General features: G+C 42.9%; 1 protein-coding gene across 3 annotated transcripts in view; it reads left to right on the top strand.

Moving 5' to 3' along the window:
* Positions 1 to 3780: 3780 nt before the first annotated feature.
* Positions 3781 to 24022, top strand: part of HIVEP3 (HIVEP zinc finger 3) — a 375474-nt gene continuing 355232 nt past the window's right edge. For all 3 annotated transcript variants that reach the window (XR_005122815.2, XM_054691193.1, XM_054691191.1), the window contains exon 1: positions 3781 to 3807. The gene's annotated coding sequence lies outside the window, so the exon portion shown is untranslated. The remainder of the gene's footprint in view (positions 3808 to 24022) is intronic.

Here is a 24022-nt window from a genome sequence, read left to right as displayed (position 1 = left end):
CGCAACGCCTGCAAGTTAGGGTCAGGTTAAACAAGACCACATATGTTAGGATGGAGAAAAAAAAAGTGTTTTCTCAAAGAAATTTTGGAGATTTGATGGCTGCACAGTAGAGTAACGGGTGCTGGGTAGGCTGGTTGTAACTGGGCAAGGGCTGTGATTTACCCACTGCAGTTGGTTGTAGCTGGGCTGGAACCGGGAGGCAACTCTCTGCACTCAGTATCTGCAAATGGATGGTCACATAATTGCACTTAAAGTATGCATGTTCCACAATAGACATCCAAATGGAACTGTGGGTTTGCTTGTTATGTTCAGTTTATTTTTTAACTATGATGAACACACACAAAAACACACCTTGCTATTTGGTCACAATAATGAGTCGAGTAGTCTGAGTTACTTAACTTTGCATCTCATTAATTCATAAAGGCTCTCAGGAGAAATTGAGAAGATTGAGAAGGAGAGTTACATCATTTAAATATGTACTTTAGTGTTACTGAGGTTTCAGTAGTCTCTGCAATATATTTTGAATTGGAGAAGCATGCCTAAGAAGCCTGGATTTTCTTTTTCACATTTTTCAGAAAAATGCTTGTTAATGTCCCCCAGTGAGATCTTTCTCATATGCAGGAATTAGAAACAAAAAGAACAGCAGCTGTCATGTGCCAGGCACTTTGCTGGGATACAGAAAAGTGGGGTATAGCCCTTGGGGAACTCCCAAGTTAGTGGGAGAGGCAGGTAATCAAATGAATAGGTAAAATGTCATGAGGTTACATAAGTGCAACAATAGGTGGAAGAGCTGGGTGCTTTGAGACACAGAGGGAGGAACATTACTGGCAGCAGAGACAGCAGAGGAAGGTTTTCTGAAGGAGAACTCTTCAAAGGATGCTAAAGTCAGCTGGGGCACAACAGGAAGGGTATTCTATACAGAGGGGACTCATGAACTCTGAGGCATGAAATCTGATAGTGAGTTTCCATGAAACTCCAAGTAATTCATAAGGGCAGAAATAGGTATAAGGCAAGGAGTGGGCAGAAAAGATGGTGGGGGTTGGGAGGCATTGAGGGGCTGGGTCGTGGAGCTGTGGAGTCTCTTCTCTGGGAGTAGACGCCTCTAAAGAGTTTTAAGTAAGGAAAGACATGGTTTGTGTCTGAAACATATTTCTGTATCTGTTAGTTTCTATGGTTGCAGGCAAGTCTATTTAACTTCCAAGAAAAGAATATATTGGAGAGATATGGAATCATTAAGAAAATTGAAGGAAAAGCTGCAGAATCCAGGTTCTGAAAGGAATTTCTGGGACAGACATAGCAGAAACTGACTGGCAGTCTCCTTGACTGGGAACAATCAGGTCCAACCACTTACAGTTTTAATGTTGCTCTGTCTAGGATCAAATTTCAAACGAAGGATGTCCTATTGCCCCAGCTTGATGGCACACACGGCCTGGGCCAGGTAAAGTCAGCAACTTGATTGACAGTCTTCCAAAGCCTGTATCTCACAGGGGAGGGTGGGTTCCTAAAGCAAAATCAGTTTTGCTCTCCTAAGGAAGACAAATGCCAGCTATGCAAAAGCAATGGGTGTTCCTTTCACCAGTGGTTTGGAAGGTAGATTTGTGGGGACAAAAGATGAAGGGAATTAAAAGGCAAAAATGATGGGGTATGGACAGGGCTGTTGCAGTATGAAAATAGACTGTGGGAACATTTATGGGAACATTTGTGGGAACATTTATGGGATAAAAATTGGTGGTTGACTCTAGAAGATGGGAGACTCGAGGGTGACTCCCAGCTCCTAGCATGCAGTATAGATATACCACCCAGGAGAGGGCAGGGGAGGGAAGAGAAGATGACAAATTGCTTAGGACACACTGAGTTTGAAAAACCTGTGGTTCATCAGGTAGATGTTTAAATTTGAGGCACGGTAACTGAACTCATGGAGGTGGACAATATGACCTAGGAAGGATTTTGGAAGGAGCTATGGAAAGCACAAATACAGGCTTGTCAGGGAAAAGAAGGTCAAAAGACAGCAAGAATGGAGAGGAGGAGGAAGAGAACCAGGAATGTTTAGGGTCACAGAAACTCACAGGATTCCAGTAGAGAGCAGATTTGTGCTCTGGTGAAGGCTTAGGCCATATTCGAGGTAACTAACATAAATCTGTGATGAGGAGGTGGGGGTGAAAACATGCAGGTCACCCTTGCAAGAATCTTGGATGAGAAGGGCTGGAAAACTGCATGGTCTCTGGCAGGGGTACAGTATCAGGGAGTTAGGCTTTTTCTTTGCAGTTTGATTTTTATAGAGGTTAAGATATAATTCACATACCATAAAATTCACTCTTTTAAAATATATTATTCATTGGCTTTTAATATAATCACCAAGATGTACAATCATCACTTCTCTTTAATTCCATTACATTTTCAAATCCCTAAAAGAAAACACCATGTCCATGAGCAGTCACTCCTCGTTTTCCGTTTCCCTGAGTCCCTGGCAACCACTACATTGACTTTCTTTCTCTATGGACTTGCCTATTCTAGACAGTTCCTATAAATGAACTTATACATTATATGCTCTTTGTGTTTTGCTTCTTTCACAGAGTTTTAAATGCCCATCAAATATTATAGCATATAACAGTAGAGTAAGTCCACAGGTAAGGCACACAACAAGTTCTTGGAAATGAGGACTTAAAGTGAAACAGACATAATGAAAGCAGGTCCTCAAATAGCACTGCTTCATTAAACATTGGCCAGGACTTTCTTGTCTCATCAGCCCTATCATGAAACAGGAATAAACAATACTATTCAAGGACTGCTGTACTGTATTCCTTTTTATGGCCCAATAACATTCAATTGTATGGATAAATAAATATCATCATAAATATCATCAAGCAATGGATATTCCTAAAGTTTCCACTTTGGGGTCATTATGGCTGTTATCAACTTCAGTGGGAAGTCATGTTTCCAATTCCCTTGAGTATATTTTCCGGATTCGAAATGTTGGGTCTCAATTGATTCTTGTTGGGAGCGACTTGGTTTCTTCACTGAGGGTATGGAGCCAGCTCAGAGGAAAAAGTGGGAGACACCGCGGGGAGGGGGGCTGGAGGGGAAGAGCCATTTCTTCAGAACCACTCTCTCCAGTGCCCTAACCTCACTTCATAGCCCCTAGACCTTCTGCACACACCCAGGGGCGCATCCAGCGTGTGGACGAAGCCTCCCTAGCCCCGTGGCAGCTGGTCCTGGTGGGTGGCTCTAGTTCTGCCGCAGTTCCTATTTTTGGGGTGTCCTCTGGTTAAAGCCTGGCCCGTACTGGCTTGGTTTCCTTCCGCAGATTCGTTCCCAGGTGAGTCAGGAAAATCCATCGTGGAGTTGGATTCTGATTCCCGGTTCCTCCAGCCATCCAGGAGGTGCTATCGGTCGGGAGAAGCCAGCCCGCTGGGTACCGGTGGCCGGAGACCAAATACGCCAGCGCGGAGCCCAGCACGCTGCCCTCCGCGACCACTGCGCAGGCGCTACTTCCCTGCCAAGGAGGGGGCGGGGGAGTGGGCGGGGCGGGTAGCGCCCAGACCAATCGGAAGCGAGCGCCCCCGCCCTCCGGGCCGGTGGACCGAGCTTGACCCCGGCTGTGGGCGGAGGAGGCGGGGCCCCAGCGCGGCCGCGGAGGGGGCGGGGCCTGGGGCTCGGAGGCGGGGCCTGGGGCTGTCAGTCCCGCGCCCGCCGCTGCCGCCGCCGCGGGTCCTCACATGCAGCGGCCGGGGTGCTGCCAGCGCCGCCGCCCGCCGCCCGCCGCCGCGGCATCCCGAGCCGCCCCCGCCGGCCCGGCCCGGCGCGCAGGTAAGGCCGGCCGTGGTGCCGAGCCGCCGCATCCCCGCCTGGGCATCGGCCCGCCGCGCGGGCGCCCCCTCCGGGCGGTGTCGCGCCGCGGCTGCCCCGGCCGCCCGGAGGCGGTCTCGGGGGGCGGGACGACAGTTACCCCATCCCCCGCACCCCGGGGCGCCGCGGCGGGGTCTGCGGCCGCGCCTCCGCGTCCCGGCGGGGGGCGCTGGGGCCCCGCGCGCGGGCCATTACACAACCGCGGGGGGGCGCGGGCCCGCTCCGCCCCTCACACCTGTCCCGGCCGCGACGGCTCCGGCCCGCGGAGCCCCGCGCCCGCCGCGCCCCCGAAGTTTCACTCTGTGGGGCGGCGTGTGGACATCGGAGGGGCCGGGAGGCGGCGGCCGGGGGGGAGCGCGCCTCGCGGGCCGCGGTCGCCCTGCCCCGGGCCGTCCAGTCTCCCCTCAGGAGTCCGGCCGGGCCCCGCGCGAGGCTCTGCGGGCGCGGGCGCTGCCTCAGCCTCGGCCTCGGCGAGCCCGGCCCCGGGTTGCGGCAGTCGGGGCAGCGCAGCCTCCGTGCTTTTCCTCCTGTTTCCGAATGTGGCCCTGATGTTTAGACCAGGTGTGGGGATTTACTTAGCATTTCCCTGACACTTTTCAGCTGTGAGGTGCTTGGCCGTTCCTGATTAATGAGCAGGGTGGGAAAGCAAACTAGATCCTGAAACGCAGAGCTAATCCCTGTGGTCTAACAACTCTTCCAGAAACACCGAGACCCTTATTTAGGCTTTTGCGAGAGAGAAGCTGTTTGGCCCGCGTGCCGCCCGGAGAGCCATGCCCTGTCTTCTCATGGCCTCGAAGGCTTTGGCAGTGATGGTGAGGTTCTCTCTGCCTGTGCCTGCTTGTGCTGGTTTTTTTTGAGAGTCACCAATCGATGGTGGGTTATTTGGTTTTCTTCATTTAAGCAAAGGAAGACTTAGAAGTGTTGCTGATGAAGCAGTTAAGGAAGAGAAACAGGTTCAAATAAGTTTGGATATTGTCTGTTTTACCAGGTTACCTACCCCTCCTGTGCAGAAAACCTTGGTTCTTCCTGTTCTTTTCTGTCTTCCTGGTAGGATGTATCCAACTGGGCTAGCATTACTGGCTCCTCATTTAGACTGTAGCCCTCTTGCTACCTGTGGTTTACAGACCTGCCTAGGGACATCCTCCAAGAGTGGGCTTAATTAGCACTTTATCTGCCCATTAAGAATACAGCTTGAAATCTCTTGTAATCAGGCGCTGTTGTAGTGTTGAATCTTTAATAATATCTAATTCATTTTAATAGTGTTTCTATAATAATCTTTCTATTAGTATGCCAGTTCTGCAACACCGGTACTTTTAGTATAGAAGCAGCAATTTACTAGAAATATGATCACGGCAAAAACAATTCTCCAACAGATTTGCAGCCCACTTTACTCGGATAATTACTGCTAGAGGCTGTTAAGGTTTTTTATTATTCTTTGGTGCAGTAGGTGTTACAATGCTTTTGATCTATGAGGTCATTATGAGGTCATTCTTCTCTATAGCAATGGATTCAGTCACTGTGTCACTTAAATATTTTTTGGACTAATGTCCTATGAGTTTTCCCCCCTGCTGATTTCTTTTTGGACAGAGTTCAGAACCAGTGAGATTTAATTCTGATTTCCCAACCTAAGTTTATTGTATTGTGGGTGTTATAGAGATGACAATGCTTTTACTAGTATATGTACCAGACACTGTTTTGCAGATTTTGAGTTATCTAATTTCCACAACTCTGTAAAGAAAATCCTCTTATTACCCCATGTTTCAGATGATGAAATGGAGGCCCAATTGCTTGACACAGACACAGGTCACAGAGTTAAGTGAATGCTAGCCAGATTCTGACCTAGGCAGCCTGAGGTCAGAGTCCAAGTCCTTAACCACTGTGCTCTCTTGCCTCTGTAGTCTATTCTTTCAGCAGATACTTATTTCTGCTTGCTGTCTGAACAGCATTGTATGTTGCACTATGGGGAGGAGAAGAGTGCTTTCCACTGAATGTAAAAACTCTAGGTAAAGAGTTCTTGTTCTGGTTTTAACTCTGCTGCCAGCTAATCTGTTATTTTGAGTGAGATACCTGATCTCCTGTCTTCCATTTCCTTGTTGATGGAATAACAGCAGTGGAAGCAGACTAACTAACTAGTCTTAACTCCTGGGGAGCTGGAGAGATGAGTCAATGCATGTAAGGATTGAAAATCCTCCTTAAGGCACAGGCTAAGATCAGGTGTCAAGTGAGTGTGGTGTGTGTGTGCTCGTGAAAGAGAGAGAGAGAGAGAGACATGGAGAGACATGGAGAAGGACCAGAGGGCATGCTGTCTGCTGCCAGAGTCTGCCATGGGAGTGCAGTGGCTGAGAGACTTCTTCAGCACTTCAGTATTATGCTGTTACTACCAGCATTGTTCCTTTGTGTTTACAAAAATAAAAGACAACCGGAAAAGAATTAATCCTACAGATGTGCAAGATTACATAGGCACATTTGTGGGGGACCTTCTGACATCATTTTGCAGGAGGCCTGAAGTCAGAAAATGGCAGGGCCTGAACGGGAGACCTAGGAGTCCCCAGAATCATAGCAAGTCATATTTGAAAGGAAATTTCAAGGTCATTGAGTTTAACAGCCTCTTTTTCCTCTCTCCACCATTTATCCAGTGGATAAATCCCTCATGTGTGAGCACCTGCCCCACTCAGTGCTCACCTGTTCCTCCTTGGACATCTCCTGGGTCAAGTATTCCATGGGCTTCGCAGATCTGTGCACCAAATTTGTTGGGATTGTGTCTAGTGGTAGGGATTGGAAGATGCAGAAGGATTCTTGGCCTGTCTTATGCTTTAGAAAGATCATCATAGATGTGAAAGGTGGATTAGAGGGGAAGCACTAATCTGAGGTGACCATTAGGAGGCATTGGCTAGAGGTTAGGATTGAAGTGATCCAGACCAAGACAGAAAGTAGCATGGGGTTGCAGAGGAGGGAATGAACTTCAGAAGACAGAATCCCCTGTACCCTGCGCCTGCCTGTCCATAGCGTCAGCAGGAACTGGGCAGCATGTCCCTGGATGAGGGTCCATTGGGAGAACAATGTGGAGCTGAAAGTCTGGTGGAGTGGGGGAGGGGAGGGAGTGTGGGCTGACATTTTTGTATGTATACCCCCCAAACTTGTGTGGTGCACTGTGGCTAATAGAAGGCCTCTGCAGACGGGAAAACAGATTTTCTTTCTTCTCAAGAAGGGCGTGTATCATTTAAATATAGTGGGAAATTCCCTCTGCTTAATGAAGAAATAACAGTATTTCCCCTTGGGTGTTGCAACCTCTTACATTGGCTCATTTAGCCTCGAGTTGCACTTCTCGGTCAAGTTGGGATCTGGTGTTTATCATTCCTGCCTCAGAGCTTAGGGGGTAGGAGTGAAGTGGAGCCTGGCCCACAGTGTCTTTCGGATTCCAGGTCTTGAAGGTGGCCTTGACAGTAGGGTTCCATGTGCCCCTTGGCGCAGGTGTCTGGGTGTGACTCTCCTGGGGTTGTATCAGGAGGATACCTTGGTGATGTTTTTTTCTCTGATTTGGTTGGGAAGTCTTTTGGGGTATTCTGCTCTCTAGTGACACCTGTTTCCTGCACACTGGAGAGCCAGCACCCCTCATGGAGAGTTGGTAGAAGTTTTTCCTTCTGACAGGCCTTGTGTGCACATCAAAGAACGCTTGGGGTGAAATGATTCCCATCTTGACAGGAAAATGGGATAATTTGGGGGAAATACATAAAATATATATAGGAAACCACAAAGTCAGAAGAAATAGCTGGACGTGTTATACATTCACTTTTCTCGTGACTTGATGTATTTCTGGTTTACGAAGCAACGTGTCTTAAATATTTGTGTTTACAAGTTTGTAAGTTGAAACGTGTTATCTAATAAATAGTGTATGTGAAAATAAACTGTAATCTCATTCTCAGTATTGGTCTTGGTTTTACCATATCTCCAGGCCAGTGGTTTGAAACCAGGGCAATCATATCCCCCCAGAGAGCATTTGACAATGGCCAGGGCATTTTTGGGGTATTGCTGACCATCCGTAATGCACAGGAGAGCCCCTCCCCCCCCACAAAGAATTGTTCAGCCCAGATTGTGACTAGTACTGAAGTTGAAAGCCTCCTTTTAGATGATAAACATTTTTCTTTTTAGGAACAAATTGAGGTTAAAGGGAAGAGGTGGAAGAAGGAAATATGAACTGTTCCTTGACTCCTTGAAAGTGAAAACAGTCCTCTCCCTTCTGACACCCGGGAGGGAGAACCAAATAGACAAGCAACAGGAACACAGACATTTGTCTGCCATCCAGGAGCTATTTCAATAACTGGATTGCTCAACACAGTAGTTTGGAACAGGAAGTGGAGGCCCTTGTAGTGGGATGAGGCTGTAGGGTAATTTGTGGAGGCAGAGGGTTTATAGGCTGAGAAGCTGGGTCCTGCCAGAATAATTTTGTAAAGTTCCAGAGAATTTCCAAAGGTGGTTTTGTTGAGGACACCGAGTGTAGTGCTCAGGAGATCCCATCTCTAGTTAGGGAGCGTGTGAAATCCGTGTGTCCAGATGCAGACTGGAGAGTAGAGAACATTTAGGTTTGTGTTCAGGTTTTGTCCATGTCTGCCCACCTCCCCCCCTTTAAAGGCTTTCTTATTGTGGAACATTTTAAACCTATACAAAATTGAGAAAGAGTATGATGGACCCAATAAACAGCTTCGATGATGGGCCAGTCCTGGCCAGTCTTGATCTGTACTCCACCTATTCTATACTTTTTTAACTCTAGAAAATAGTTTAGTTAATTACTGATTGCCTACCTATTAGAAGAGGCTCTGCAGTGAAGGAGATAAATGATATTCCAGTGCCTGGGTCTCCCCAAAGAAAGCTGTTAATGCACATGCATGATTATAGGTCCAGGCACATCTGGGATGGGGAGCTCAAGCCTTCTTGGTTGGAAAGTATGGGTGATCGAAGAAAGTTTCTTTCTTTTTAAATCTCCTGGATGAAGACGTTTACTTAGCGTTCTCTGCTGGTAGAAATGTGTCTCTGGTTTTGAAACACAGTGGTGAGTCCCCTTAGTTCCTGGAGAGAGCATCATGTGCATATTTCCTTTTAGGATGCACCTTTACCTGTTGGATGAAACCTCCTGGTGTACACTGTGTAGTCTGAAGTATGAAGCCAAGTGTCCTGTGTGTCCTTCTGATGTGAACCTCCCTGGGAAGCACAGGGCAGAGGCGGGAGAGAAAGGTGTTATTTCCAGGGGTTGTGTGATTCTTGTTGCCAGCAGTTGCTCCCCTGCATTTGTTAGTGGATGCAGAGCTCTTCTGTTCCAACCACTGGCAGTCCACACCAGAAGGAAACACCATTCCAGTGTCTTTTGCAAACAGGGCTTTCTCTTCCCAGTTGTGTCTTGTTAAGCCACAGGATTAATTTTTTTGTTAGGCCATTGGAGAATTGGCATGCATTTACTTGACTCAGTGTTGTGTTGTAATATGCATACAAAAAATGACTGCAAAAGTTGAGAGAGTTCTTGAATAATCAGATAATTGATGTTTATGAATTTTAATTAGTGCTGGTAGCTACAAAGGTAGACATTCTGGACTGGGTTCACAAGTAACTGCATTAGTGTGAAGACCTTGGCCCCTGAATGACTTCATTTCCCATTCGTATTTTATTTATTAAATGCACCTTGACTCTTTCCTTATTCCATGTACAGAGGTTTAGGTAGCATTAGCTTATTGTAAGCATCCTGTATCACAATTTTTCAGGTAGCTTGCCTTTCTATATAGAGGGCAGTTCCTGCTCTCTTAATCAAAACTATATACTCCATGCTTCTATTATGTGCCTAGCTTCCTTAGTTTACTTACATTAACTCTATTCCTTAGAGCCCTTCTAAATAGGAGTTAGCATTCTCATTTTGCAGATGAGAAAACTGAGGTAGAGAGAGGTTAAGCAATGCTAGGAGGTAGCTTTGATGCCAAAGCTTTAATGCCTTCCACTAAATCTTGTTTCTCATGGTTAAGAGTTGGTAGGCAGTTGTAGGATTGGTAGTGAAGATGGGGGTAGTTGTTGTGAAAGTGGGCAAAGAGTTCTGGTTATTCCAGCTTATGAAATCTCCACATCGAACCCCCCTGGGAAACACTGCTTTTGAGTGTGATAAATTACCTGTGTCCTATTTTTGAGCTGACTGTGTAAAACAGAATAGCATGCTGGTAGCCTTGGGCCAAATTTGGTCAGCAGATGAGTTTTCCTGGGTATATACAGCTTTCTCACTTGTCGAGGTCCTGGAGAGGGCTGCTGTACTTGGTCTGTGGACAGACTCATCCACATTCCCTCTACTAGTCCTCAGCAATCAAATATTGGGATTTGCGGACAAAATTAGTTAGCTGAGGAGTATCAACAAGGAAGGACTTGTCCATCCAGGATAGGAACAGTAATATTGGAAGGGTGGATGAGTGAGCAAAGAAGCTGCAAGGCAAGTAGGTCAGAGACTGTGGCAGCAGCTGAGGTGGAGCTGCCTGGTCTTCCACTGCACTTGCTGCAGTTGGGGTCCTCTGTAGCCACAGTGTTCACTGTGACATTTATTGAGTACTTCCTGTAATACCAGGCATGGTTCTAGATGTTTGTGATATGCCAACAAACAAAGGCAAACATAAATCCTTTCTGAGATCTTGTATTTTGGTGGGAGAAAACGGACAATTCAAACAAACAAAATGAAAACTTCCTGAATGTAGTTTGGTTCTAGGAAGCAAAAAAAGAGAGGTTGTATAAAGAATCATGAAGGCCAGCCTCCATATTTGTAGGAAGTGTGCTGTCTCTGTGGCAGTAGGGAGGAAGGCTATCTGTTTTGTTAAAACAGCTCATCTGAAAGAATATTCACCTTCCCTTCCCCTGACAAGAGGAACTGCTTGCAAAAATGGTCAAAGAGGGCCTCCCCGGTGGTGCAGTGGTTGAGCGCTGGGTTGCGAAGCTGCCCGCAGCCTCTGCGGTGCCAGTTCAATTCCTGGCTGCTCCCCGGCCACCGGAGGAGGGTCCCACATGGCGTGCAGACCTCTCCTGCCACCCGCTGCTCCCCTCAGCAGTGTGCTTCGGTCCTTCTGCCTGCTCTGCTCCCCGCTCTGGCTCTGGTGAATTCTCTCACCCTCCCGCGCTTCTGACTGTACCCAGTGCTTGTATAAATAAATAGAAATAAATCTTTAAAAAAAAATAACAAGGGTGTAACTTAAAAAAAAAAAAACTGTCAAGGAAAAGTAACTCAGTCAGTGATAATGAGGAAAGAAAATAGTAGGCTTCCATTTCTGATAATTATAGGCTGGGTTATTTGGACCAAAGTTGCCACTACAAAAGATTAAAATGTGGGGTATATTTTTAAAATTTGAAAATTTATTTAAAAGCACTAGAGAGGTGACAAGAGAACAAAGAACTATTAGGCTAAAATCTTTGGTCAAGTAGGAACCTAGAGAGATGTGCAGATCATGAGAACACTTGTTGGTGCTGCCTGAAAAACATTTGTTGATCCTAGATATGGACTTTGGTTTCAGCAGCCTCATAGGACAAGGAGATTAGAAGTCAAAGTCTATGGATTGTCCAAGTGGAGAGACTCATAGGAATTACTCAAAGTAGAGGTGACTCAAAAGTCATACCATGTCTCCCCATCCTTAAGAGACAGTAGGGAAGGTTGCCCAGGTACTAACTATGAGAAGAAAAAGAAGAGGTATTCACTGGCCAGCCCTTGCACAGATTTTGAGGATGACATTGTACTTAGTGATACATACATACATGGTGAGTTGTTGAAAGCCTTCTCCCTGGAATGTCTACTATCACCACTTCCACTTAACATTAGACTGGAATCCTAGACATTTCTGCAAGGTCAGTAAAAGAAATGTAAGGCATAGGGTTTGGAAAGTAGGACATAAAACTGTATTATTGGTTGTCAAATGACTATATATTTTGAAAATCTTGAATCTGTAGACAATTAGAATTAATAAGTATTTTAGTGATGCTGCTAGATATAAGCGCAATACATAAAAATCAATTGTAACAAATAATAGAAAACAGATTGAAAAAATGATACCAAAACATCAGATTGATGGTACATCATGTAATGAAGATGTACAAGATCTCTACACTGAAAACGAGAACACATATTGAGAGAAATAAGACTTACAGAGATGGCAAGATAAACCATATTCATGGACAGGGTTATTCAATATGTAAATTTGTTAAATCCGCCCAAATGTATCTGTGAATTATACAAACCATTGAAAATTTCAACAGGTTTTTAAATGGACATTAACAAACTGATTGTAAAATATGTGTGGAGAGGAAAAGGGCCCAAAGTAGCAGTTATGAAGAATAAGAAAAGGTTGGGAGAACTTCTATAAACAGATATCTAGACTTATTATAAAGCTATAATAATGATGGGAGTGTTGATTGATAGAACTATTTGGAAAACTGACAGTATCTACTAAAGCTGAACATATACAAACTCTATACTTCAAATTCTATGCCTAGGTATATAGCCAATGAAAATGTATATTTATGGTTACTAAAAGGCACATATAAGAATGGTTATAGCATTCATATTATTCAAAATAACTTCCAACTGGAAGCAAGCCAGATGTCCAAAGACAATAAAATGGATAATTAAATTATATAAGAAATATGTATAAGAATCTATAACTACATTTAAAAAAAGAATGAATTTCACAAGCATTATGAGAAATTATGAGAAAAAAGCCAGACATTAAAACCAACAAAACTAATCTCTGGAATATAAGTCAGGATGTGGTTACCTGAGGGAGGTAATTACTAGGAGGGAAAGTTAAGGGGACTTTGGAGTGTGGGTTGGGTTCTATTTCTTGAACTGTATGGTGTAGTACATAAGGGAGATTACTTTGTAAAAATTCATCAACCTGTACATTTATGCTTTGGACACCTCTCTGTATGTATCTTAAATTGCATTAAAATTTTTACTTAAAAAGACCTGGGTCCTTACTTCAGTTCTGAAACCAAAGTAAATTATAGTTAGATTCAATATTTAAGTATAAAATGAAAGTTCCACAATTTAATATGAATCAACATTTTTATAATCTTGAAGTCATAAATAAGATGACATAAAATTAAAATTTTCTTTGAAAAGCAAAATTAAAATTGCCATAAAATCAAAAGGTTAATGTCAACCTGGGGAAAATATTTGTAAAATAATAATATATTATGTGTTTCTAGTCACATCATCAAATATTAAAGTATCGATAATACCAAGTGCTATACCAAGATTTGGAATACCAAGATTTGGAAAAATATTCTCATATCCTGTTGCTGTAATTGTCTAGTTTTACAAAATTTTTAGAGAAGCCTGGCAACAGCTTTTAAAGTTTAAATGTGTATCCTGTTTGATCTAACCATTTAGTTCCAGGAGTTTTGTCTCAGGAAATATTTGCATAGTGTATAAAATTATATATATATATATATGTGTGTGTGTGTATATGTATATAATACATATAACACACATGTGTGCATATATATCAGAATATTCATTGAAAGATTTTTGTAATACATAGTTAAATGGGGGGTATTTTAAATGTCTATTAATCAGGTACTCAGTAAATAAGGTATAACTGCACAATAAAATATGTCTGGTAGAAAGAATGAGTTTGATCTATATCAACTGAGAAAATCAGGATAGATTGACTGATAAATGAAAAGAGTAAGTCAATGAACATTTGTGTAGTATGATCTCATTTAAATAAATATATATTTTATTGTAAAATATCAGGAAAATAGACATCAAAGTATTAACTATGATGATATGAGAAATTCCATTTTTAAGGTAATTGAATTTTTTAATGATAATGAGCACATTACTTTTGTAAGCAGAAAAATAATGAAAATAAAATTTGTACAAAAGCAAAATGAAGTTATGTACACAGTATGATCTCATGTAAGTAAAATTATTCATGGCACAAATTGGTAGAAAATAGATCAAAATGTGAACACTGGCTCTTTCTTGGGGATTACTAATGGTTTTCCTTTTTATATTATTACAAGTATGTGTTGATTTAATCACCAACATGGACTAATAAGGATTTTAAAATTTTGTGTTGTTTTATCAGCTTCATGATAAGGTTCAAGCTCGTGATAAAGGCATTTCTTTCCATCTTTCCTGACCCACTGTCCATTTTTATCTGCACTCATTTTCCAGACTCCCTGCATTTCATTTTTCTAAGAGCACAGATACTTTTCTCATTGTAAATAATTTAAACAATATAGAGCATGTAGAGGAAAAATGTGGACATCTTCCCAGGTTCACTGCCCTCCCAAGACCTTTTTCTGTACATTTGTTCACAGATGCATGCTCGTCCAAATACAGTCTCTTTTTTTGAACACAAAAGGACTACTTGCCCCCTACTTCTTAACTGAGTTCTTACTTGCCACTCCTTGAACTGTTCATGCTGTTTCACCCCTACACAACTAGCCAAAAGCCTCCTTTGCCCTTTCCTGGAGTCTCTGTGCAACCAGCAATCACAGCATCTAATTATTTGATGTTTTACAGAGGACTTTGGATGGGAGAAGTTCAAAAGGGACAGAGCAAGAAAGGAATACAGACACAGCCATGGTGGTGCAGGCAGCTGAGGGATGATGGGGAGCTCGGCAGGATACTATTTCCATTTTCACTTTCTCTCCAGTTCCTTTCGGTTAGTCACATCCCTGTGCCCGGGCAGTGAGGGTATGCACGCTCGTTGCCTCAGGGGACAGGTGGCACAGGGGGAATCAGAAATCAGTGCTTGGCTTTTGATTTTCTAAAGCTTGTCCTCAGGGGAGACACCAAAGGACACGATTCATAGACAAAGAATGAGAAGGATGCCTGATGAGTACAAGAAGGCTCCTGTGGTCCCTTCAAACACCCCCTACTCAATGAGGTAATGGTGCCCTTGGTGAGGGGAGGGGAGACAGAGTGGGCCAGACTAGACACAGATGCTTATGGCCACTGAGGAGACAGGTTGTGCATTGTGTCTGGGCTGCGTCCTGAAGGGCAGTGACTACAAAACCCTTCATAGCTTTGGGGACCAGACAGCAGAGGACACCTGAGCCCCTATATTGAGTCAGTGCCCGGAGTAGGTCGTACGACTCCTGTTTCCAGTGCCAATATGGCCGTAGAGCATTCAAATAGAAATGACTGTGAATCTTATGGCGAACCCTTGCACAGCAGGGGTGGGGACTGTGTGCTGAGAGGGCAGGGGAGATGTGCACATTGACCTAGAGGAGGCCTATGACTGCTGAGGAGGCCTGTGGCTGGGAGAGGAGGACTCTGTGGGTCCGAGTGGCCCAATGATCCAAACTTGGTGAGGAGGGCAGAGATGTGGGCATGGGAGGTGCCTCGCCTCTGGCCCGGTGGCAATCAGTGAGTCAGGCGCTGGAATTTAAGCATAACTTTGGGGAGACAGGGCTGGGGGAGAGAGTTTGAATTGCATGGAATTACCAAATGAAGGATTTCAATATAGATTAGATTATTAAAGAACCATAAAGTTTCATTCGTACACCCCCAAGTTTGAGAACTGAGAATTGGCCCTATTATAAATAAAGAACGTTTGGTTTAATTTTTCTGTCTTGGTGTTGGTGCTGTTGGACTTTGATGTAATTGTCCATGAGCTGCAGGATCTTTCTTAAGTATGATCTGGGAACGTTAGCTCCTTTCTCCCCACTTTGCTGCTTTGTGTGGGTGAATTTTGGAAGTCACAAAGGCCTGGCAGGGATAGATGTGTTTGCTGTCACATCTATATGTGAGAAGAACAGGGCAAGAGAAAGGGAGCAGAATGGGACCTTTCTGGATAAAACTATATGGCAACCAGCCTTGAACACGCACAGTGTCATTGTTGAATAATCCAAGAGAATAATAGAATGGAAAATCAACCAGAACCAGTTTTGACTTTATTAAATTTGAGGAAAAGTGCATGTGAATGACTTGGTTAAGCAAATTTCAGACCTACATTTATCATTGATTCATGGAATTTAGAGTTAGTTTTGGCAACTTCAGTTTCATCAGTACTCGGAGACTTCTCTTAAGTAGATGTCATAACGCAAGCAGCTAATGGAAACGAGAGGGCAGAATTATGTTTCTGGACATACAATAGAGGAACCTGTTTGTTTGTAGCCATTCTAGATACTCTTAAGGAGCCTGGCTAGGAAGGTAGTTATTCATGGTTGGTTCCCTTTATCTGTGCTCTGTTGTCTTGCCATTTCAGACGCTGCTGACTTTTGTGACCAGTCCTGACCTCCTCATTTCTCCCCTTTCTCTGCTTTTCCCTCTCTGGCTTCAAGTTATGCTCTTTTGCTCTCTTCTCTGCTCTGTGCTGAGGCTGCTGGGTGTCCTTCTCCTTGGTGAACTCTCACCCATTCGCTCTTCTTGCCTTTTTTTCCCAGCGATGTGCGCACTGCTGATAATTCCTGCTCAAGTGCGCACTGCTGATAATTCCAGGGTGCCTTTTTCTGCATTTTTCTTTACACCTGGCAGATTCGCACCAGCAGAGAAGGAACATGTATCTGCTCTTCAGGAAATGCTGTCCTTTGGGTGGAAAAGGACTGGCTTCCTGGTGCTGCCAGAATGAAGATCTTTTGCCTCTGGAAACAAACAAAATCCCTTTATCGGTGGAACTTCCTGTTTCCTCCACTGAAAGCTGTGCTTTGCAGACAAGGGGCACTGTGCCAGGGCACATGGAATCATAGGACAAAGTGGGTACATCTTTTTGGATGCCACTTGAAACTGGGGGAGAAAGTGGTTTTGATTTTTGAATTTTCTTTTCTCATCTAAACTCTTGCCATGCATGGGGGAGGTCAAATATTATGGAAGTTACATAGAATTCATATGACTTTAAAGATTAGACAGATGATGTAAATTTTCATGCTTCTGGTAAGGTAAGCTCCTTGGGTTATGTCTTCAAAATTCCTAGAGTGTCTTTCCACTCCTCATTGCCAAGGGAGTGCTTCAGTGGAGACTTTTGAATACAAAGCTTCCATGTAGGTGGCAGACTGCTGCAGGCTTGACCCAGTGACTTTGGAATCTGGGATTGATTTAACAAAATTGGAAAAAATTTGAAATATTAATAGATATTTCTTTCCTCCCCACCCCTGAAAGTTTTCCTGTGTCCCTTTTAGTCTGTTACTAGTTCATTGTCTGGGGTGCTTTTGGAATGGTAGAACAGGAATGTAAAGATAAACAGGGTTTCTACCAACATTTTAAATATATAGTATTTAAAATTCATGACAAGAAACAAGTAAGGCTTTTGATTTGTACGAGTTGCTGCTTGAACAACAGAAGCAAATCCTTGAAGGAGTCAAGGTGTTTTGGATTGCATGGTGTCCTCCCCCAGTATGTTGAAGTCCTAACCCCTTTGCTTCCCCTCCCCCCATACTTGAGAATGTGACCTAATTTGGAGATACGGAGATTTGGAGACAAGTTAAAATGAGGTCTTTAGGGTCCATGCTTATTTAATATGGCTTGTGTCCTTATATAAAGGGGAACTTTGGACATGGGGACATACAGAGAGAGAGAGAGAGAGAGAGGAATGAAGAGCCACAGGCTTCAGTCAAGGGGAGATTGAAAGCACACAGCATTGGATACTTGGAGGCTCATGTGAGGACCAAGGATATCAGTGAAAGATTTGATGGGGAAAAACACCAATGACCAAAAATCAGTGGGAGGGGGCAGTGCTATGGGGGCCAGGGAAGGATGCATGTGCCCAGAGGCCAGGACATGCTTGATAGACTCTGGCAAGAAGGATGAGAGTGGTGTGATATTTTGAATTGACCAAGTTTGTGCTTGAAGTAATTATTTACCTACACATTACTGGATTACCCTGAAATAACCTTGATTAAATTTCTAATATTGGAGGGAATTGAGGCTGGGGGTTCAAGGCAGAAGTTAATTCTGATTAAAATTAATTCAAGAGAAAATGTATTGGACTTTTTTACATTTGAGTCTAGAATTAAAGATTCTTTTTATTCAAATACATCAATTTTACTTCTAACCCATTGCTTCCCACATTATCTGGATTTCACTTGTACCAAAAACACTCAATTATTTGTCTTACCAATTTTCCTAAACTGTTTTGGATTACAGACTGCTTGAGAATCTGATGAAAACTATGACTGCTTTATCTAGAAAAATGCACATGTCAAATTTGGCATATGCTTTCAGGGAGATGGGATTGCTTTGTATGACTTTAAGAGTGCAATATATAATACAAAACCTTCCCCTAGACCTCAAATAGGGGGTTGCATTGCAGGTGGGAGCTTTTCTTCAGTCTTCAAGCCTGGAATTGGTCCATAAAGAGAATCTGAGTGAGCTCTGAGGCAGCAGTCTGGGGTGGTTAACTAGAAAGATGTCCTCAGGGCATCTTAGATAAGTAACCCCGCCCTTTCTTCAGTATATATAGAATAATTTGAAATCTAAGAATTGTTTTCTGAACTTATGAATGATTTGCTAAAGGAGATATGGAAATCCTGGGGGAAGAACCTGGGGTTCAAAAAGGAAAGTAATTTGAGACTAGGAAGGAAGTATATTCATGCACCCTACTTTTTTTTGCCAGTGATGGGGGCTCCAAATCCACCTGCCTGTTCTTCCCAGAACCCAAAGAGAAGGTTCTCTTCACATAAAGGCTACAGTCTGTCCTCACACGCAGAGCAAATAGACCTGATCTGCAAAAGAAACTCAACATGAGCTATCTATACTTTCTACAAAATCCTTCACCAATAAATACAAATGGTCAACTAAGAAAGAAAAGACATCCACAGAAAATCAACATCATAAAAGATAAAGACCAAGATAGATTATTCTCCTGAGAGGAAGCGGAGATATTGAAACAATTCAGAGATTCTCACACAAATAGAACAATGTCATACTGCATGACATAATTAGACAAGAAAGAATTATAAGAAATTAAAAAATACAATTGTTGAAATTTTAAAGATGCAGTAAAACATCTGAATAACAGAAATGACATTGATAAATTCCAAATGAGTTAAAGATAAACTTGAGAAAATCTTTCAGAACCTCGTGCAAAAATATGACAAATGTAAGAGATATGTAAAAAGACAGTAGATATAGTTGGAGAAAGTCCAATATCTGTATAATAGATACAAAGGAAATAGTCAAAGAAACAGTAGACTAAACTTTCTCTGAGCCAAAGAATAGAATCCTTCAATTAAAAGGGACCCATTGAGTGCTAAGCAGGATAAATGAGAAAAGATACCAATCAAGACACATCCTGATGGATTTGCACTGCTCTGGGAATGAAAGCAAACACTATATAAGATCTCAGCAAGAGGAAAACCCAAATTATCCACAAGGAAATGGGAAATAGATTCACTTATCTGTTCAGTGTTCAACAACAGTAGATGCCAGTAAACAATAGAGTAATGCATTTAAAGTCTGAAGGAAATTAAACCAAGAGTTCTATACCCACCCCTATTAATTATGATACTTTTGACTGCAGAGAGCAGACAGCCAACTTGAAGTATTTAAATAAGAAGGAAAAGCATTAACTCACATATGAAATTCAGAGATAAGGCATCACCAGGATTGGCAAACTCATCAGCTTGATAATGACAAATAACAATCAAGTTTCCTGATTGTCCCATCATTCTGCTCTGTCATCCTCAACTTGTTGGTTTTGTATTCAGACTAGTTCTTCTCTGGTGGCAGGGTATCCGCAGTAATCCAGGTACCACATCCAGAAACAATAGTTTCCAGAGGAAGATGACCATATCTCTTACAGTCTTTCCTTGTTATATGGACCAAATTTTTATCCTAAGTCAAAAGTTGGAAAGGAATTAGGATAACCATGATTGACTTGGGCCTGTCAGGAACTACCACTGTCCCCTTGCCCGTTCCCTTATTCCAGCCACACGGATGCAGGGAGAGAATGCACAAAGGAAGATTCTGTTATGAGAAGTTGGGGGGGTGGGAGTAGTAGGTGAATGTTATGACATGCAGTAGTGTCTGCTTTACCAGCCATATGAATAATTAAATGTGAGAGTAAAATAAACATATTTTCAGACATGCAGAACTTGGGAAATTTACTTCCCACATAGCTTTTCCAAAAAAGAACAATTACTGGAACATTTTTCAGCCAAACAATGATCAAGAAAGATGATAATATTACACCCAAGAAACTATGGTAATACTCCTGTAGGGCAATGAAAAGAAATCCCAGTATACCTGCTGGGAGCAGAGAGCAACTGGTAACAATCAGAGTGTCTCTCTTTTTTTTTTTTTTTGAAGGGTGTCTTTAAGGGCAAAGTAGATTCCATTATACCATCTGTGTTAAGAACTTTTAAGGGCCATTTCTGGCTTATGCCTTTCTTTTCCTTTTCTTAGAAACTCTAGGAAACATGTAAAACCATATTCTACATATAAAGGAAACAAAATGTGTCTTGGTTTTCAGTAACTGATGGAGAGAAGGAACAGCGTTCCCTTGCTTTTCATACTTGAAGCTTTCTTCTTCAGGTCCCAGGTTTCAGAATGCAGAGTCACATTTTCTTCTTTTGAGTCCAATCACAATTTTTAGCTTTTCATTCTTAATTGATCATTTCAGTGTTGTTTACTATTGAAAATATTTTTAAAAATCAATTTAAAGACAAGGCATGGGAAAAAGATCTTATAAAAATATAAAGACAAAGTGTGGAAAATAGAATTACTAAAAAAGAAAGCAAACTTAATAACTTTGGCCATGTTTGGAGTCAAGGAAGCAAAATGGAAGGAATTATAGGTGAGTCTTCCCTAGTGGGAGTTAATATTGTTTAAAATGGGGAAAACAAGAAAGAGAGCTATAAGTGTATTAGTGTTAGGAAGGAAAATATGAGAAGTGAAAAGAGAAACAGTGGGCTGTAGGAGCCTGCCACGTGCCTGCCTGCAACATCCACCCCCCCCCCCCCCCCCCCCCCCCCCCCCCCGCCGCCGCCGCCGTTAAACTAAATGCATCTCTGTAAGTAGGCTTGTCACTATGTTGGGTGGAGTTTCAGAAATGGTAAATGGTCACTGTTACCCTTGAAAGTCCTCAGATTGCTCATCAAGTAGCTGTTTCCCTGCAGTGCTGGAGACTGCCCTCTCAATAAGGAGCAGGGATTCATACCCCCTGCCTCATGATCCCTGGAGGACATGTCTTTTGGAAAGACATGGCACAGGCAATTGATCAGGCTTTAAAAGTCTCTCCTTTCTCTACCATGGTGGGGATGGGGAGGGACACATAAGTTAGATACTTGACTGACTCAAATCTACTGTATGCAGTATTGTGCTTATTACTCAGAAGATCTTAGTTTGGGCGAAGCTACTGTCTGCATGGAGATACATTCTAAGAGCTTCAGGCAGAATTATCTTCTGCCATCTTCTCTTTCACTTACTGAGTGATCTTTGGTAAATCACATTACCTCCTTTCCCCGAGTCTCCATTTTCCTATCTCCAAATAGGGGATAGTTTCATAATTGTAATTCATCATTCTTCGGGCAGTCTATGAAGTCAGAACTACTTTCATAATAACCATAAGATGTTATTTGTCTTTCTCACTTTAATTCACTCTTGAGTGCGCACTGTGGTTTTCTGTAGGCCACAGGATGTATGATATTGTAACAGATTTGATGCAGGAGCAGGTTTTAGATCCAGGTGTCTTTTATTAGCCAGACATTAAAGTGTGCCGCTGCATCATTCTTAATCACAATATTTTTTGTGAGAAGTTATTTTTTCATAAAAATATTATGTTAATACATAATGGATTTTAAAATGTTATTTTAGTGAAATAATACATACTTTAATAATTTGGTTTAATTTTTAATATAGCAGATATCAATAGGTGTAAATCACATAAATAAAACTCTTTGGGATTCTTGATGATTTTTGAGATATAAAGTCTCTTGAGATCAAAGCGTTTCAGAATTGCTGGCCTAGTGCTTTGCAGTTCGCAGGGTACTTTCCCATATAATTTCTCCAGGTCACTTTCCTCTCTTCCGCCTCCCCATTCCCTGTCCCTCCCACCCATATTCTGAAAAACAAATCTGCGGTTTTTGGCTTGGACTCCCGTCAGGTCTCAGTCCAAACTAAAATTCGCTTTAGAAAATTTGCTTCAATCTCTTCTGATCATCGCTTGAGGAAATGGGGAAGGGGATGACCAAGCAATGACTTGATGACCTTTTCGGTGGTGGACATTCACTTTCACCCTCTTGTGACCTTAAAGTTATTGGTGTAGAACCATATTTTTTGGAAAAATCTCTTGAACTGGAAATTCCCAGGAAAATCATAAACAAGAAACGAGTTATGAAAGACTGGATACCCTACTAACAAATCATACTTGTTTCACCAGCCAAGAAAGATTATAGGCATCTGGCACAATTTCACATTTCCCACTTTAAAGCAAAAGTATTGAATTTTCATTAACTCTGATGGTTGTGCAGTTTGGTAAAGTCCTGACTTTTAAACACTGGAGAAGGCTCTCTTCTGATGAGAGGTGTATTCAAGCCCCTACACCCCACACCTTCACTGCTGATTCACAGTGTGATTCTAGCAACTTGCTCTTTCCTGAATGTTGGTTGCAAAATAAGATGATCATCTCTTTGGTGTCCTCAGAAGGATGCACTGTGGCCACCAATGTTGGGACCTCAGGTGAGCTGCTAGAGCTGCGGCCCTCCAGCCCTCCATGGGAAGTGGAAACTTCTCTCGAGTTCGTAAATGTAGCCCCTCACTCAAGTCTTTGAAAAATAAAGCAAGACCTGCATCCACAGACATTCATGCTGAGGTTTGCCTGACTCATTTATTCATTCAACAAATATACTCGAGTGCCTACTATGTGCTGGACACTATTCCAGGCACTCTAAATCGACAAAACAAATTGTCACACAGTTTGCTTCCCATTGGAGGAAGACATACTGAAAACCCAAGGTATTTATAAGGAAATTATGTGTTATTTAGAAGGAGATAAGAATGTTGGGAAAAGTAGAGCAGGGTAAGGGTAGCCTCATTGTGAAAGTGACTTTGGGGCCAATCCCAATGGGGTGGGGTGCTGCAGGCAGAGGGAATGTCTGGGGCAAATGGCTATGGCTAAGGTCAGCATCCAAGACAGCTTCCAGAGGCTTGTGGGGGGTTTTCCTTTTCTCTCAGATACTGACTGTAGGCAGCCAACATTCTAGAACCATGTGACAGACATGTTTGCTAAGAGATCTAATATTGGAAACAAATATATTAGGAGCTATTTTGTTTACTAAATGAGTCGCTATAGCAGCACATGAAGAAACACAGATTGCTGGGCACCACCCCCAGAGTTTCTGAGTCAATAGGTCTGGGGTGGGGCTTGAGAATTTGCCTTTCTAACAAGTCCCGGGGGATGCTGCTGCTGCTTCTTTGGTTACCGTACTTTGAGAACCACGACTCCAGAGACTATGGGATTTCTCCCGTAATGCAATCTGTGGTACATTCTTAGCTGTATAATGTATTCACACCTTATCAGGGACATATCTTTTACGTAAATAACTTCTATTCCTCGATAGCTTACGTAGTCATGTTCTCAAGCACTCATCCTGTCCAGCCTTGGTCTTTGGGCCCTCATTTAGACCCACTGCCACGATGAGGCAACAGAGACCCAGAGAAGTGATGGCTTGCCCAGGCCACTTATTTCAGATTTCGAAAAGATGCCGATATGTACAAGGTAATAAAAGATAAAGCTCCTCTCTCCTCCTTGGGCAAACCTACTTAAGTCTTGCTTTTTGACTGAGGGGGACACATTTTGCTTTCAAATGGGGACAGTCAGACCTCCTGAGCTCTTACTGTGCCTTCACCACCACATTTTTAGACCCAGAGTTGCACATTATCTTTGCTTATTTTGAGGTTTTGTGCTTCTGATTTCCCCCTCAGAGCTCCAGTTCGTTTCCTTGGTTTGTTTCCTCTCCTCGCTCCTCCTTGAAGGTGTTCCGCGCCTGCTGGTGAGGACCTAGTCACCTTCTGTTCTGTGAAGGTGACTTGCTGGGAGAGCGGGATGCTGTCTCTGGCTTGTCCCTCAGCAGTGGGGCTGTGGAGGAGACCTCCAGCACGAGAGGCCACGTCTCTCTACTCTGATTTAGCACCCAGTCTGGGGCATTTTCATTGATTTGCTCCTTTTTTTGGTGGCATGATTTGTGAGATGAAAAACTACACATTTAACAGCAGCTTAAA

Source organism: Talpa occidentalis, unplaced genomic scaffold, assembly GCF_014898055.3.
Source record: "Talpa occidentalis isolate TD23 unplaced genomic scaffold, MPIMG_talOcc4v2.1 talOcc4.9, whole genome shotgun sequence".
NCBI lineage: Eukaryota > Metazoa > Chordata > Mammalia > Eulipotyphla > Talpidae > Talpa > Talpa occidentalis.
The sequence above is the reverse complement of the archived record's forward strand: the minus strand, read 5'-3'. Positions and strand labels throughout refer to the sequence as shown.